Source organism: Dipodomys merriami, unplaced genomic scaffold, assembly GCF_024711535.1.
Source record: "Dipodomys merriami isolate MVZ:Mamm:240054 unplaced genomic scaffold, mDipMer1.0.p SCAF_26, whole genome shotgun sequence".
NCBI lineage: Eukaryota > Metazoa > Chordata > Mammalia > Rodentia > Heteromyidae > Dipodomys > Dipodomys merriami.
Genome location: NW_027204048.1, coordinates 9,672,860 through 9,691,654, shown reverse-complemented (window position 1 = coordinate 9,691,654; position 18,795 = coordinate 9,672,860). Strand labels below are relative to the sequence as shown.

The window sequence follows — 18,795 nt, the reverse complement described above, 5'->3', positions numbered from 1 at the left end:
AAAAGGTTGGAAAGATGAGACTTATTGATTCAAGATACTTACTATACACCAGAATGCAAAGATAAGGCTATCGTAAAAGAAATCCTAGAATAAATAATAGTTATACATAGCTCAAGGCAATTCCATATATATTACCTCAACTAATATTCACAACATATAATTTTATAGAATGGGGAAACAGAGGCTCAGAAAGCTCTACTTAGTATATGCTTAAGTTCATATAGACAGAACCAGGTCAAAAACCTTATCTTCCTAATCCTAGCCCAGTGTGTCTCTTTTCTTGGCTTGTGTACTCCATTGGCTATATCGTTCAACTCCTTTTCATTTTTTTCCAAGCAAATAATAAGTAGCTCTCTTTCTTTAATGTATAATGTGCTAAAAGCAAAGCTTTAGAAATATCAGGTTGAATGAATTGACTTAGAAATCAAAGAACATGGAAGGTCAGAGATGTATTTGTATTCTACTATAATATTCTAGGAATTGGTAGTAACAGAAGGAATAAAAGCCACAATCTGAGACCTTGCATTAAAAGATCCTATCAAGTATCTTATAGAAAATGCCAAGTGATTTAAAGATATAGCTAGCAGATTAGTTGAGTCACTCACTGATAGAATTAAGATATCAACAAAGATCTGTTTCATGGGACAAATCATTTAACCTGGTCAAATTATTCCCCAAATTATTAGGTCAAATGCTATACAAGATACTACCTTTAAACTAAAAGTAACTAAGAGTTTACTAATATCCTTGGATATTTTCTTTTCAGTTACTTGTTAACTATCTGGCTAGACTTAAAATCTAGAAACCACTCCCTTCCATCTCTCAGATGTATTCATATTCATAAAACACAGTAAAAGCATAATGCCTACTTTCTATAAACCTGTAAAAGAGATAGTAGATCTAAGTCAGAAGAATCAATCAGTACAAACAGTAGAATATTTGCCTAGCAAGCAAAAGAGACCAAGTTCTAACCCAAGCACTACCAAAAGAAAAAGGAAAACCTAAATATATATTCAATTAAATTTGTCATTGACACAAAGCTTTCCTTTAAGGGCTCGGGATTATCTGTTAATCACAAACAAATGCCTCCTCCCTAGATCTCATAGAAAGTCTACCAACTGAGAAAGTATTTTAAATTTTACAAAAAGATGAATCTATCTTACCTCTTAGATAGAAATTATTTCTCAAAGCAGGGTTTTATTCATAACTTCTTCCAAGGTTCTAAATAATTCCACTCATTTATGATGTTAGTTTATTGATGACAAAATGGACTAGCAGCCCTTTTTAGAAACTACACATCAAGATATCCAACAGATGAACCAGTCTTTCAAAGGCGACAACAATGAGAGTTAAGACCAAAAAACTGAGAGTTGAGACCAAGTACAATCATCTGCAACCTGGAATGGAAAGAACAGAGGTCAATGCTGCTCCTCAACATGGCCAGTAGAGGCTGCCAGTGTACAAAGACACACAGGCCTCCCCTTTTCCCCCCCAACACACACCACACACACACACACACACACACACACACACACACACATACACACACACACACACACACACACACACACACACACATTCATTCACTCACTCACACATGAGTTGCTACCAAAATAAGGAAGTATTTCCACAATATAATAGGAAGCCCAGGATGGTAGATTCATCATAGAACACTATTCTACAGCAATCACCAAGTACCTTTTCCAACTTTATCTTATTGAGTATGTGTCAAAGGAACAAAAGATAATTAAATATTTTAAACACTTTTAAAGATAATCACACACCCACAAGGATAAGGAACCACCAAGCCAATGTAATTTTCTAGACATGATTTACAGACATGCAAAAATGGGTGCTTTTACTGAAGAATGAGCTCAATATATGGTTTTAAAACCATTTTTTAATAGATGTATTATTTAGCTTCTTTTGAGATTTCGTTACAGCTAAAGGAGATTTTCAGTTACTTCATATAATCATAATCTGATCTACTATTTGGAGAGATCAGTTATTAATACTAATATGGTTTAAATTATTTTTCTCCATAAACATCAGTCAGGTAAGATTCTGTCCATCTGTGCCCTCACCCAGAGCCAAGAACACACAGACACTCAACTACACCAACTGACAATCCTCCAAAATTCATTTTATGAATCTGCTCTACAGTTTTAAGAATTACGTATCTAGCCCATCTTGAGCTCCACAACACTGCTATTTCTTGTAAAGAGAAACTTTGCTGTCAATCACAGGTCCCTTTTGCCACATAAATATGTGTTCCAGCTTCCACTTGTCACAGTTATATGCAATGTAGGCAGCTCAGCACTAAATCAATTTAAGAAACTGCAGAAGTTTAATACATACATTATTATGATGATGACAGAAAAAGCAATGAATATCTTGCAGCTCCATTTGCTTTCTTTGTTAAGGAAGAAAAAGCTAATTATCTGCAGCTGTCAACCATGAAGACCTAGACCTATTTAAGTCAACATTAGCCTTGGACAACTGAAAACATTTCTCATATTTTTGCCTGATTGTTATCTTTAGTAAAACAATAATTTCATTACAAAATATTAAACATTCTGAAAGACAATGTAAAAACAATTTGAAACTAAAAAATTGCACATTTCTACCATAGCCAATTCATTTAACATTTCAAAAAGCTCCCTATCAATATTTTGTAATATGTACTCTAACAAATACAGCCAAAATTTATACAGATGCAAAGCATCTCCATACAAATTTACATTAAAAAATTCAAGGGAATGCCCAAAATTATTGGTGAAGATGAGAATATGTTATCGATGATCAAGGAACAAATTTTGTTCATTTATTTAACAAATGGAGAGACAAAGAAAACATGGTCAAAAGTAGAAATGCTGCAGAAAACTCCTACTAAGTTATTCATATACTCATATTTAAGGTCTCTTTATTTACATATCTATTTTTCCAGTCGAGGACCATTTGAATTTTCATTTTCAGATTCAAGGATCAACTTACATGTATTTCCAGGATATTAAATAAGGAGGGAAAATATTTTTAGTAAGTTAAAAAAAAACAGGCTGGGAAGGTGGCTCAGTGGTACAGTTTGCCTTGCATGCATGAGACACTGGGTTTGATTCCTTAACACCACATAAGCAGAAAAAGTCAGAAGTGGTGCTGTGGCTCAAGTGGTAGAATGCTAGCTTTGAGCTGAAGAGCTCAGGGACAGCGCCCAGGCCAAGAGTTCAAGACCCACGATTGACAAAAAAAAGTACCTAAATTCAGAGATAATAATTTTTAATTATAATACATTAAGTATTGTTTGTATCTGTTCTACGTTTTTTTGTGAACAAACACTATTTCCTGTTACATTCTTCAGAGGAGCAGTTCTATTGATAGGAAGATATATATTATTTTATAATTTGACCTTAATATTGTTACATTAACTCTCTAATGTAGATTAATACATACAATCCTAGTACAAAGAAATCAACATAGGTAAATTTGAATTTACAAAAACAAAAAATATTAAAAAAAAAAAAAAAAAACCTAACAGCCGGGCACTGGTGGCTCACGCCTGTAATCCTAGCTACTCAGGAGGCTGAGATCTGAGGATTGCGGTTCAAAGCCAGCCCGGGCAGGAGAGACCGTGAGACTCCTATCTCCAATTAATCACCAGAAAACCGGAAGTGGCGCTGTAGCTCAAGTGGTAGAGCGCTCGCCTTGAGCTGAAGAGCTGAGGGACAGTGCCCAGGCCCAGAGTTCAAGCCCCAGGACCAACAAAAAAAAAAAAAAAAAAACCTAACATGCAACACAATTGCAGTTTTTGAAACTAGTTGTATTTTTTAAGTCCTTAAAAAGGGAAGCCATTGCAAATTATGCTAATTTACGCATCACAAGTTCTCTGAAATCTTGAAAAATCATTATTACATTGTCCCAGTCTCAAATTTGTTGGAGACAAAAGGGAAAAGTTCAAAAGCCATTAGTACAATCATAGGGAAAAAAAACCTCAGATCCAAAGACTTACACATGAAAATGGAGAGCTAGTCCTGATAAGTTGCAGACATAGCTTATGTAGCAGGGAAAGAGATAGTACTAAGTAGTCACAATGCACCAAACACACAAGAAATTTCCTGTTACAAACTAGTGTTTGAGGAAGTGGTGCTGTGGCTCAAGCGGTAGAGTGCTCACCTTAAGCTGAAGAGTGAAGAGCTAAAGACAATGCCCAGGCCCAGAGTTCAAGCCCCACGACCCACCAAAAAAAAAAAAAAAAAAAAAGTAAAACAAACTAGTGATTGACAGAATCGACTCTACCTCAACTTTTGACAACAAAGCCCAAGTTCTTAGCCAAATGCTGACAAAGCTCTTCCCTGATGCAGCTTTATAGTTTTAGAAATCTGTATCCATCAAGAGACTATTGCTATCCTTTGTTTGATGAAACTCCTAACAGCCTTATCTCCTATGCATATAAACATAGTAGAAATGACAAAATCATGATTAGAAGGCATTCTTCATCTTAAAAATCAGGGATGGAAGCTGGGCAGTAATAGCTCATGCCTGTATTCCTAGCTGAGGTTAAGGTCTAAGGATCCCAGTTCGAAGCCAGCTTGGGCCAAAAAGTCCATGAGACTCTTATCTCCAATACACTACTCAGAAAAAAAGCTGAAAACGGCACTGTGGCGTAAGTGGTACAGCACTAGGCTTAAACACAGAAGCTCACGGACAGCAAGCACCCAGTCCCTGAATTCAAGCCCCGGGACAGACACAAGAAAAAAAAAAAAAAAGAGGGAAAAAAGATAAATGACCCTAAATGATTCACCTAGCACTAATATTCTAGAATTCTATGGGTTAACTATCTTGCTAAAGTATTTAGAAACAAGAAAAAAGGCTCTGGCTATTTCTTCCCTAAATTTCTGAAATCAATTGAAGATAATGTTAGAATTTGGATTCGATTCCGTCATTACTTGATAAAAACTCAAAATAGTGTCAGCACAAATGTAATTAACACAATTACAAAGCAACTTATATGGATGAGAGTACTAAAACTTTTAAGGAAAAGTCTAGGTAACTTGGCTCAAACCACCACATTACCAAGAGCAGAGTAATTCCAAATGCAGGCTTGTGCTTATTCATAACTCTGAACATTATTTTAGATTAACTGTCATAGCTATAAATTTGTCACATCGTCTCATATGGTCCTCAGAATAACCTGGCCATGAAATCAGGCTATTACTATTATTATTATTATTTTATTATTATTATTATTGCCTCATTCTCCAATGACAAAATAAGACCTTGATATATTACATTACTTCTCAATGATCCTTTCAGATGACAAATACAAGTCTCAAACACAGGTCTCCTCACTTCAAGTCTCTTGTTTCTTGATACTATAATTTTCTGTCAAAAAAAATTACAAGTGTAGCTGTAACACAAGCTTGAAACATTTCTATGCCTACTCTCTGTAACCTGATCTAAGTTTGAAATTCATCAAGAGTAACTGGGCTCCTGAAAGACTGTTTATGATTATATGAGGTACAATATCTTACATATTATGCATATTATATGTTATGTAATATGAATATTATATATATGTATACATATTATATGTATTTAGAAAATTCCCACTCAAATTTTGAATAATCAAGTATAAGGTTGCTAATTATCGGGGAGGGGGAGAGTCCTCCTCAAATACCAGCAGAAAAATAAATAGATCTCTACTTTGACAAATTAAACAAATCAGCTTTCTCATTGCTTATATGAACACATAACAAGATAAGACGAAAGGACTGTCCTTTTTCCATCAGTCCCTCCAAAATCGTTCTACCAAATTCACAGCTATTACTGACTACCAACCAGAATAATCTCATTTAGTAAACCAGTTTCTTGCCCTTTCATTAAATTCTAATCTAAATTATAGTATAAAGACATAAGGCTCTGTATTTGTAACCAGCTCATGATAAAGGGCATTGGCTGGCCATGTGGCCATGCGGCCTCATGATGAGGGCTTGGGACACAGAAGGGTCTTTTTTTGGACTTTATCAGTCTTAGAGCAGGCAATTTATTTTGAGCCAGAAAAATAAAACATAATCTTAGGCCATCTGGTTCTGTAAAACTCTGTATTTGTTTAGAAAGGTCACTGTTGTCAAGTTATTGAATGTTATCTCTGAAATTGACAGGAAGAGAAGGTTTTGAAAGCAGGCCAGGAATACTAAGATACTAGATATTAGGGTGCAAATAGTTGTTCAAAAGCTTGGTCTTCAATGATAAACAGACCACAGTTCAAATCCGAGTTATATCACCTAGAACTTTTAAGTGACTTTGGATGTTACCAGTTTAATTCAATGTTCTCATCTATAAAAATCTATGTAACCCTACAGTGGACTAATAGTGTAATAATAGATATCACTAACTCAGAGTTACCATTCAAAATAATCATTTTGTTCTATTTTTGGTTTATTATTATTATTAACTTTAAGTAGTTGTACAAAAGGGCTGGCATTAAACAAAGCAGTTTATGAATATCTGGATCAAAGTTACAGTTTCAATGTCTTACCCATCCCTTCCAAAGTTATACTTTCCTTCACTCTTCTTAAAGTTATAGGATATATATTGGATTCTTGATTGAATTCTCCCCCTCTTCTCCTCTTCATTTATATAGCCCTTTCCTCTTGACCCTACCCCATCCCTTTCAAGCACTTGCTTCCCAATATTTTGCTGAACTTTGATTTTTACCTTTCGTTTTGCATATTAAAATTTTCATGACATTTATAAATACTTCTTCAGACAACAAAACAGAACTTAACAACAGAAGTGTGATTTGTGTTCTTCTACATAGCCATTTATCTTAAGTCTCTCAGCAACATTCATTTTAGCAGTCATTATTTAGCTAGTGAAATGACTCTTACTTTGCTGTTTCAAAGTATGAATCCTAGGCAATATCATATTCCTACCTGAACAACTTCCATAGGCCTAGAAATGCTGTTTTACGGAATACCTGTTATAGTATGTCAATGTTATGTAACTGTTACTTTCTTCTCATTATGGAGCTTTCTCTAATGTTGCAAATTAGTACTATGACTCAATTATTACGGTAAAAAGATGGTCCAGACTTGATTTGGACAGAATATTTAGGCTCTCTGCATTTGCGAGATTAATGATGCAGTTAAAAATTTAGCCAAGAATACTAACTGGGCACCAGTGGTTTACTTCTGTCATTCTAGCTACTCAGGAGGCTGAGATCTAAGGGTCACGGTTCAAAGCCAGCCCAGGCAATAAAGGGGCTGGAAAGTCCGTGAGACTCATCTCCAATAAACCACTCAGAAAACTGGTAGAGCACAGCGCTAGCCTTGAGCTGAAGAGCTGAGGGACAGCACCCAGGCCCAGAGTTCAAGCTCCACAACCACAAAACAAAACAAAACCAAAAAAAGGCAGCTCTATCCAAACATCAGCAAGCATGTTGTCAAAGTTCAAATTGAGATTAACTTTCATACCGCTTTAAGGATGTCAATGGTGTACAAACACTTCGCCTGCAGTTTAGTACAATTATGCCCACACATACCTAACCAAGTCCCCTAAAAGCAGAGTAAATTCTATAGCTAGAGCCAACTCTCAGCCATTGGCTAGGGAAAAAATTTTTCCTTTTTTCCTGCCTTAAGTTTATAGCTGCTACTAAGTCTCCTGTTTGGTATCAAAATTTTCCATGTGAATTGCTTGGTTCCCTAATTTCTCCATGTGAACTGCTGTTTCCCTAATTTCTACACAACAGTAAAAATCTTCAGATCTTCAGATCTTCAGAGATCTGAGAGTTATTCATTCAAGCCAGGTGTCCAGGGCCCGTGACTGTAATCCTAGCTACTCAGGAGGCTGAGATCTGAGGATCACAGTTCAAAGCCAGACTGGGGCAGGAAAGGTGCTACTCAGAAAATGCTGGAAGTGGCACTGTGGCTCAAGTGGTAGAGCCCTATCCTTGAGCACAAAGAGGCTCAAGGATAGCACCCAGGCCCTGAGTTCAAGCTCCACTGGCTTGAACTGACCAATAAATTAATTAATTAGTTATTTAATTAAAAATTCAAGCAAGGCACTGGTGGATCATACCTGTAAGAGAATCTTATCTCCAATTAACCACCTGAAATGGAGCTGTGGCTCAAGTGGTAGAGTAGTAGCCTTAAGCAAAAAAAGCTCAGGGACATTGCACAGGACCTGGTATTAAGTCCCAAAATCTAAACAAACACACACACACACACACACACACACACACACACACACACACACACACACACACACACACACACACACACACACACACACACACACACACACACACACACAGCGTCTCATGTCTGGAAAAGAGGATAAAAAATGGAAATCATGTAAAACATGAGATATTAGAAACAGACACAAACTAGTAGTTTTAAAAATTAAGTACACAGAACAAAATGTGATACAATAAACATGACTCAAGAAACAAAGGACCTCTTCTTGACTTGTTACATCATTTTTAGAGGATACCACGTTCTTGACCTCACATATGGTATATACATGTGCACATGAGAGAAGCTAGAAGGCGGACACACAATCGGAGGGAAATGAGTGAAAAAAATACAGCTGTGGGGCCCATCAGCTGGACTGCACATTGACAAAAGTGAACTAAGCAAATCAAGGGCAGCGATGGGAGGGAGCAAAAGGAAATAAATGTACCTGATTTGGGGGAAAAAAAATAGTTGTAGTGTCCAAGTTTGAACAGCTTATAAGCTTTACAGGCCATGATGATGACCAATGCTCCTTGTGAAGGTTAAAATGTTTGTGACTTAAGCTAAGTATCACTATTCCACAATACTGTCAAATCTGTGGAATTCGAGTAATCACTTGGTCTCAATAAAGAAAACAATTGAGCACAAAGGCCTTATGAAAAACAGAATGATAAACCTCTCAGTAACTGCATGGTGAAACAAAAAAATAATAATCTGCAACTTAAGAAATTTCATGTAATGCAGTTCTTCTAGAAACTACTGCTTTACAAGTCTATATTTTGATGGATATTAGAGAGAGAAAGTATAAACTTGACATGATGTTATAAATAACGATTTATATAAGACTTGTGGCTCCAACCAGCAAATATGCAATACAATGAAAGGCTGTTGGTCCCAACCAAAAGACAGGTAATTTATACATATTTATTTAAAGTATTAGAAGGGTTTATATAACATTTTCATCATTTTAACTGAATTTTCCCCTTAACAGTCAAACTATGAGAGTCAATCCCTATAAAATGCAGCCTTTAAAGTGGCACTCATGTTTGAAAATCTCTTTACCTTTACTATTTGCAAGGAAGAAAATCTTGTAAGACTTTCCCAGGAGGTTAGGAGATATAAAGCTCTGTGTTGGAACATCTGTTTAGCCCAGACAGTTCACTGATTTCAATGCCCAGGATAAAACTATAGACTTTGCTCAAACACTGGCTGAATGATGAAGACTCTAAGATAAAAGTCAAAGAGTTAAGTATCATCTCCAATTGACATATTTTTCTTTTCTCTTCCTTTTTCTTTTGTGGCAGCACTGTAGTTTAAAATCAGGGCCTCCTACATGCTAGGCTGGAACTCCATTATTTGTGCCTCACCTCCAGCCCTGTATTTTGGCTGGTTACTTTGGAGATAAAGTCTAGCAAACTTTTCTGCTTCAGTTGGATTTGAAACTCAATCCTGCAGACCTCAGCTAGAAACAGCCACTGGCTCCGGGCAAGATCTCTGATGTCTAGAAAAATGACTGTATCTAAAGTATGAGAGTCAACAAGTGGCATTATCATGAACACAGTGCTTTTCTTACATTTTTTTCCATCATTCATCATTAAGTAAACGCCCCAAAACAAAGACAGATTACCAACCATAGAGCATTAAAGTTCTAGTCAATCTAAAACTTAGAATACAAAACCAAATTTATATAATTGTGAGAACTAGATGAGTACAAGTATTGTTTGTCAACCTAAACAAAACTAGCATCACCTATAAGCAAAACTTACTGTTAAATGACTACACAGGACCACAAATCTAGGGCAAAAGCAAGCAGCTAGTTTGCCAGCCTTGAGATTTTTGAGAGCATAGGATTTGGGAGGCAGAAGGAGGAGGATCACAGTTCAGGATTAGATAGAGTAAAACACAAGACCCTATTTTTACACTGGTATTATATATACATTTATTTGAATTAGGGAAGGGAAGGGAACAACAGAATAATGAGACAAAGGACAAGGGGGAACCAATGCAACAGTGTTATACACAAGACAGTATGTTAGAAATGATCTGTACAACTTGGGGGGGGTGGGGGTAGGGAGGAAAATGAGGGAAAGGGTAACAAGTTTGATGAGAAATGTACTTATTACCTTATGTAACTGTAACCTCTCTGTACATCATCTATTCTGAAAAATTTAAAAAAAACAGTCTTGGAGTGTATCTCAAGTGGTAGAGTGCTTGTATAGCAAGTAAAAGACTCTGAATTCAAACCAAACATATATATATATATATATATAATACACACATATACCTATATGCATATATATACATACACGTGTGCATACATATATACATATATGTCCACACATATTTATGTGCATATATACACATAGTAGGAGGGAAATAACATGCAGATGCAAAGGATTATGTGAAACGGGGATAATCACAATCAGAGAGAATCAGATCAGGTACATGTTAAAGTGATGCACCCAAAGGCGGTGTTTGTGGACCGCTTGGAAACAGAGGAGCAGAAAAAGCAGCCCAAGTGGTGGAAATTACCCTCAAAGAAAGTTTATCAGTTTAGAAACTAGCAGCTGAGACAAAACAGCAGCTCATCTCTGCCTTGTAAACCAGTAATACAGCCATGTAGTAGTTAATACACCATGAAGGAAGTCAAATGCCCAGTTTTACTCATTCTAACTAACATGTAGACACCTGCCTTAACCAGTGTTCTAGTGTCTTAAGTCACATAACAGTGTGAAGATTTGCCAAATTTGTAAGAAACCCCTCAAGTCACTATTCTGCTTCATACGATGTAAAAACAAGGCAAAAGAGCAACATATAGCATTAGGATAATAACCTATATAAAGAATGGTAAAGTGACCATTATCAAAAAGTTAGAAAACAAGTACCAGAGAATGTAGGGATAATGGAACTGTTGTACCAAAAGTTGATGGGATGTAAAGTTATGTTTACTATTCATTCTTATATTTCATAAAAAAATCTATTGAAAGCCAGGCAAGGGAGCTCAACCTGTAATCCTACCAAATTATGAGGCAAAAAAGAAAGAAAAAGTTCTCAAGACTCCATTTCATCCAGTGAATGTCATGGAAGTGGCTCTCATCCTGTGTCACAGGGAATCATAAAGAGGAGGATTACAGTCCACTCTGTGCATAAAGACCCTGGCTCAAAAATGGCTGGCAGAGTGGCTCAAGCACCACTCTTTAAAAAAAAAAAAAAAAAAAAATCAGTTGAGAAGTATCTAATAGGATCACAAAATTAAAAAGATCTAACACTCCTAAGAGGATACATAGGCCAGTGTTTTATAGGTAGTATTTCAACTCACCTATTACAGAAATATATTACTTTTTATGGTAATTACATCCTATCCTCTCCATTTTATGAGGATAACTTCAGTGCTGGAAGCATGGCTCACAGGGGAGTACAACAGCCATGCAGAGTGCATTTCAACTCTATGTCTTCAATCCCAACTCCTGCCTTCATCTGAATTAAGTAGGTATGTCCTGTTATACTATTTTCTTTCCCATGTTGCTCCTTTTCCTTTTAGGTTTTTGTTTTGTGGGTTTTTGTGGGTTTTTTTTTACTTTTTTAGTTACTTTCTTAGTGATTGCCCTGGGGAATCAATATTAGCATTTCAACTTAAAACATTCTCTTCTTCCTTCGTGCCTTCCCTTCCTTCCTTTGGTAGGACTAGGGCTTGAACTCAGGGCCTTATGCTTGCTAGGCAGATAGATACTCCACTTCTGCCACATCTCAAACCTTTTTCCTTTAGTTTTCAGCTACAGAATTATGGGCTTTGCCCAAATCAACTCAACTTTCCTATTTACATCTCCTGTGAGGCTGACTGGGCAAGTAAATGCCTCAATATCCAGATGAATGGTCGAGACAGTCGCCCTAACTTTTTTCCTGGACTAGCTTCAAACAATGGTTCATTTGCTCTCCACCTCCCAAGTAATAGATTACAGCCATAGCCATTATGGTCCCCCTTGATATTTCTTATGGAAAAGGCTTTTAGTGACAAATTTTTCCAGTTTTTGATTATTTGGAAATGTCTTCAGATCTCCTTCATTGTGTTGAGTGTTTAGTTAGATTCAGAATTCCTGATTAATAGTCTTTTCCTTCAATATAGGAAATAGGATTTCTGGTAAGAAGTACTGATCCTCAAGATGTCTTGTATATGACAAGACATTTTCCTCTTGCAGTTTTTAAGCCTTTTTCTGTCAATCACTTTTATATATCCAAATCATGTTAAGATAGGTATCACTTCGAGTTTATCCTATCCAAATACAGTGAGCTTCTTGAACATGTTAGTGTTTTTTAAGCAAGCTTGGGGAAGTTATTTTTATAATATTATTCCTTCAAATATTATTTCCTCTATTTCATTTTTCTTTCTGGAGTTCCCATTATACATGTTTGCACACATGATAGTGTTCTATGGGTTTCTTGTGGCTCTCTTTCCCTTTCTTTACACTATAAATCTATTGATTTATCTTCAAGTCAACCAAGTCATCAGCCAACTCACATTTGCTGTTGAATCCTTCTAGTGAGTTTTTCATTTCAATTATACATGTAAACATCAGAATTGCTGTGGTTCAAAACTTTCTACCTTTACTGTATAGAAATATTAAATAATCTGGCTTTAGTGAGATACCATTCTCATTCTTCCTTTTAATTCTTTAGACATTTTTCACTGAATCCTTTTATTGTATTTCTAACTAGTACTACATGTCTATCTACTAAATCAAAACTCTGGGCTACCAAAGAACATTTTTCTGTAGGCTGGTTGCTTTCAGTTTTCTAGTGCATTCAGTATTTCCTGTTTGTATGAATGCATAATGTTTTTGTTTTAAAAAATGGATATTTAGATATTCTGACAACTGTGATATAGGATTCCTCCTAAATTTAACTAGATTTTGTATTTAAATAGATTTTGTATTACCTGTGTAGAGTCAACTACACTTTAACTTGTAGTCTTTATATCTAAATTGTTATCAAAGAACATATTGGTGTGAATATATTGAACATAATATAGTGGTCAGTCACTGATAGTTCAGATTTCCATATATGTGTGTGTGTGTGTGTGTATGTATGTATGTATATATATATATATATATATATATGTATATATATATATATATATATATATATATATATATATATATATATATCCCATTTCCATCCTTCACCAAAGGGGCTTTTGTGAGGAGTCCAAGTACCCAACTTCAAACAGCTTACAAACAACTCTACATTGTGTTTCCTGCTTACAAAGCCTCAATATCACCAGATAATCTTTGCTCAGGTCTTTTCTTGTCATGTGCCACAGCCTTGCACATTGCCCACACTTTTAGATCTGGAGGAATATATCAGAAATTTCTAAATGTCCAATGGTCAGCTAATTCTCCTAGATTTCTTTTAAAATTTCCAGCCAAGCTCTTGTTTGTACCAACTGAAATTATAGCCTTAGGTAGTAGAGATCTTGCTAGCAATTTGCTATTGTGTAATGCCCTGGGGGTAAGCGGTGACACCCCCACCTCCTCACCACCACCCCAGCCCCACAAAGCTGAGCTCTGAGTCAAACCAAATAACCAACCTCTCTCTCTGAGAATACTTTTCCCAGGGAGCTGCAAGTTCAGACAAAATTCCACCTATGCTCTAGGGAAGGATCCCTTAAAGGAGCTCCAAAAGTAGTCAAATACCTTTCTCTTTCTCCCTCTCCTCACCACCCCCCTTCCCGCCTTCCCCTCTCCTCTTTTGCACCAAACAGTTTCTGTTATCTGCAGTTCTGTCAGACTGTCTACAGAGGTGAGAATATGCCTCAAGTTAAAATGTCACAAACCCCACAGATTTCTCAAGGTTCAGTAGTTTTCTCTTGGACAGACAGTTTTCACTTCATTTTCTCACTGGGTTAATTGCTAGACTACTAAAGTGGCTTAATTTTCATTTTTTTACCCATCTTTTTATTGTTTTGATACTTCTTAATTCCAGAACAGATGTATGGCAAAAAAAAAAAAAAAACACCCAGCCAAAGAAAACAATTTGATATAATTATGGTCAAAATTTTTAGATCACTGATTCTTAGATCTCTAGTAGGAATTTATATATTTAAATAAAATATATATTTAAATAAAATTATGTAAATACATAAAAGATAGCTGATTTTGAGGAGGAAAAACTAAGAAATGTCTTATTGCCTTGAACCTTTCCTGTTAGTGAGTGTTAAAAATTAAATATAATTCCTGATTTGAGTCAAACAAAAGATTCTTCTGTACAAAAGAAAAAAGTTTACTGAAGAAAAGTTACTCCACCTTGTTTCAATTGACTGACCTAGGCCAAATCTAATTCATTTCTGACCAACAGGAATTTTTTAAAGCCACTGAAAAGTAGAAGTAGGAGGTTAACAGCGAAAAGGAACAGAGACAGGGCACAAAAGACAAGCCTAGTAAAGAAATCAGAGATCTACAAACATGAGACAAGCTTAAAGAAGACTTAGTGTTGCACAAAAGAAACTACACTATCTCCTAAGATTTCTCTGAAGAGACGGTACATATTGACCTCAGATTCACCCAAGTAAAGAACAAACTTTGTAGTGAAAGTAGGCTAAAAAGAGCATCTGGAAGAGTTATGCATTACTCAATTAATACTCTTCTACACAGCAAAGATTGATAAACCAAAGAGCAAATGAACAAAGCAGACCAAGAAAAAGTACATGCCTTTTGTTTTCAGCAGCATTGTTGTGCTTTTGTTTTTCTGGTGACTAATCCCAAACTAACTGGCTCAAAATAATGACTACATCGCATGCCATAATTCCACAATCTGAACAGGGCTCAGCTGAGCAGTTCTGCTCATCTTGCTGGAGGTAATTCATATGACTGTTTGCTGCTGGCAGGTGGGAAATGGGCCCAGCTAGGAACCCAGGATGGCTGAGATTATCTCTCCATGTAATCTCAGCGCCTCTCATTCTCCATGTGTCCACCTTTTCACAGATCTTTTTAGGAGAGTAGTCAAGTTTCTCACATGAAAATTCAGTCTCCCAAAAACACAATCACTAAAGTTTCTAGGCATTCATCTAGACTTGGAATAGCTTTAATTCTGATTAACGTTCTGTTTTATTCTGTTCATTAAGGCCCAATTTGAAAGGAAAGGGACTTCAGAGAGCATGAATAGCATCAATGTAATAGACTATTAAGACATTAAAGCCTATGTTGAGATGATTAGAATGGAAGCAACCACATGAAACTATGAAATAGGTAAAGCTAAATGGAAAGCATGCAATTATAGTCACATTTTATTCTCTGTTCATTCCCACTGTTAAGGGTCAATCCAGGTTCAGTGAGAAACTTCATTATAGGTAAAAACTGTTTAATCATTTAGAAGCCTAATGACCGTGGACAAGTCAGTAAATCTCTCCAATCTCAGCACCACAATTATAAACAAGTAAAAGTATATGTGTCCTACTTATCTTACAGGAATGTTATGTAAATAGGCCAGGAAAGATCTTTAAAAACTGAACTCTTATATGAATATAAGCAAGTATCACATACCTGAGGTTCTAAGAATAGTCAACCTCATATAAGCAAGTATCATATACTTGAGAAGATTCTAAGTATAGTCAACCAAGCTAGTATCTGTTTTATTTATAAAATTATATTCATCCTCAGTAATTACCCCACAAGCCTGATGGGCTAAAAACACATTTTCCTATAAAAAATGATAATACTAACTTTAGTTAGAATTTGCTGTTGTTCAATTATGTCAGATGCCGCTAGACACTTTGGATACATGACAAATAGACCTTACAACAAAATAATATGCTAGATATTATTCCCCTTTTACAATGAAGAAACTAAAACTTAGCTACCTTAAAGTACTTATAACCACATAGCTAATAACTAAAAATCAGTTATTGATGTTTACCTTTAGTTGACACTTGACAAACATTTGTAACCTGAATGTAAAAACAAAGTTTGCACTATCCTTGCTTTATAATGCATGTATATTTGTATTTATCTCACACAACCCATACTTTTACATGCAGCTATTAAAACTGTAATCATAATACCTAATTAACATTAGCAATTCATCAACCTCCTCAACCACAAAGTTGTTTCTCATATAAAAAGTATCCTGTTTTGTTTTTAATCATCATCTTTAAGCCATCTAATGAATTATAAACGAGTTTTAATAGTCATGTTATGTGAAGACACTAACTGCCAAAAACCCACAAAATAGTAATATTGACACAAAAAAAATCATAAAAATTTTTGTGTGTATATCGTGCATGCTAAGCACATATTTTACCACCGAGCTGCATTCCTGGCCACAATTATTGTCAAGCGGTTAGAAAGAAAGTATGTGCAATATGAAAGCGTATGTAAAACACACATAAAAAAATATGTGTGAGATGAGTGAATATACTTGTACTGTGAAGAGATTTTGAAATTTAACAGGAAGAAACTTCCCAACACAAAAACAATCTAAATATATATATATAAGAAAAGTCATCAAAGGAAATATTATCTTAGCAAGTTTTATGTCATCATGACAGAATACTACAGACTAAGTAACATAGACAAAGATTATTTTTCATGGTTCTAAGGAATAATAAATCCAAGATGCAAAGGTACACATCAGGCATTCTTTCTACATCATTCCACAGTGAAATGCAGAAGGCTAAGAAAAACGGAGCAAGGGATGAATGAGAAGGGACCAAGGACTACTCCCTCATTTTTTAACTAACAACCACTTCTGAGATAACATTATCATATGCAAGTATGGAATTATCACAATGGAACACCTTCCTATTGCAATTATATGTTAACTCAAAAATTAACATTAAAAAAATTAAGTCTAATTTAATCACTTCTACTAGCTTCTATATCCCAACACTGTTTTGAGTTTAAGTTTCCAATACATGAACAGCAAACACGAGTTGGTATGGTAACTCAAGAGCTTGTTAACATATACTTTTTATTTACACAATACAATTAACAATGGACGCATTTATCCAGAACCAATCTTGCTTTTTTGAGATTAATCATGGTATCCAGAAGGCAAGCAGTTTAATTATTTACTTTGTAGATCTCTCAGTTGCACAAAGCCAGAATTCTAGCAAAAATCAACCCTTAAAATCAATTGTTCAAACTGAATAATGAATGGATAAGTAACAGGAGAGTCTGAAAATTATACATCCATTTATCCAACTCAAATCAATTGGCATTCGGAAATGTTTAAAACAAGGCTGCTTATCACAGTGAGGAGAGATAGTAAATGGTTCTAAGATCATTTGTGCCCAAAGACAGTAATTATGCAGCCAAATGCTGTACTCACCCAGAACTCACGCATCTATCACAACAGTGTCGCCTTGAGATAAGGACCATGACTCTCTTGTTTTAATATTGTGTTTCCAGTCTTGTGCAAAGAATGCTCTAAATAATTATTTGTTGAATAAATTTAAAATAAGCAACATATGGTACTCATTAAGATAAAGATAACATCAAAGTAACAATAGTTACTATAGACAGTTTCCTATCTCTATCTCAGTTAATCTCTATGTTCAGGCTTCATTTTAGTGTATATAAAATCTATCATCTGACATATCTATATCCAAAATACATAGAAAAGAGTAATACTACACACACGTAACAATTCATTAAGGAGATTATCTTCTATTACAGATAATCAGGTATATACTTTCCTCTGCTAGTAAAGACTGAGCCAATTCAAAATATACATACCGGTGCTCAATCTTGCCCAGTAAGCTAAATGATTACAAAAAACAAACAAACAAACAAAAAAATACCCTGGCTTAACATGAGCTGTAAATTAAAAGCACTGGGTTTGAATTTTATTTAACATGTATTACTTTAGTAAATTACTAGTATTTTTATATGCTATGTTATCTATAAGGTTATCAATTAAAATAGCATCTTTTCATCAGTCTTCTTACTTTAATAATTATACACTTTCACCTCTTTATGCTAAACTTCCAGCCAGATATCCCATATCTTTGATTTTTTTTTTCAACTCTAGAAAGTCATTCACTTACATGCAACATCTCAGGTGTAGCTTGGGCAACAACACACAATCATACGCATTTATGTATTTAAAAAGATGTTCCAGGGCTGGGAAGGTGGCTCAGTGGTAGAGCACTTGCCTTGCATGCCAGAGGCCCTGGGTTCGATTCCTCAGCACCACAGAAGCAAAAAGCCGGAAGTGGCGCTGTGGCTCAAGTGATAGAGCGCTAGCCTTGAGCTGAAGAGCTGAGGGACAGCACCCAGGCCCAGAGTTCAGGCCCCATGACCAGACGCAAAAAATAATAATAAATAAAATAAATAAAAATTAAAATAAAAAAAAGATGTTCCAATAAAGGTCCTCTAAGTCATTTCATCTCATGTATCTCATGTACTTCTGATTTCATAGCCCAAGCAGTTTCCCACAAACTTAGGGAAACTGCTAGTAATTTTCATTTAAAATTTAAAATTTTCATTTTAAACTTCAGAAGTGAAAACTATAAAGGATCACTACTCTAAACCACTTGTTCCCCCTATGGTACACTCAGAAAGTACTTGCCCCA

General features: G+C 35.4%; 1 protein-coding gene across 7 annotated transcripts in view; it reads right to left on the bottom strand.

The window, feature by feature from the left end:
- Rfx3 (regulatory factor X3) overlaps positions 1–18,795 on the bottom strand; it is a 239,868-nt gene that overhangs the window by 183,616 nt on the left and 37,457 nt on the right. Inside the window, exon 2 of one of the 7 annotated variants that reach the window (XM_070035668.1) lies at positions 1,164–1,397. The exons of 4 other annotated variants lie outside the window; for them this stretch is intronic. The gene's annotated coding sequence lies outside the window, so the exon portion shown is untranslated. Of the gene's footprint in view, positions 1–1,163; positions 1,398–5,283; positions 5,308–18,795 lie in introns of those variants that run through there. 2 more of the 7 variants (XM_070035672.1, XM_070035671.1) reach the window with 2 other exon arrangements.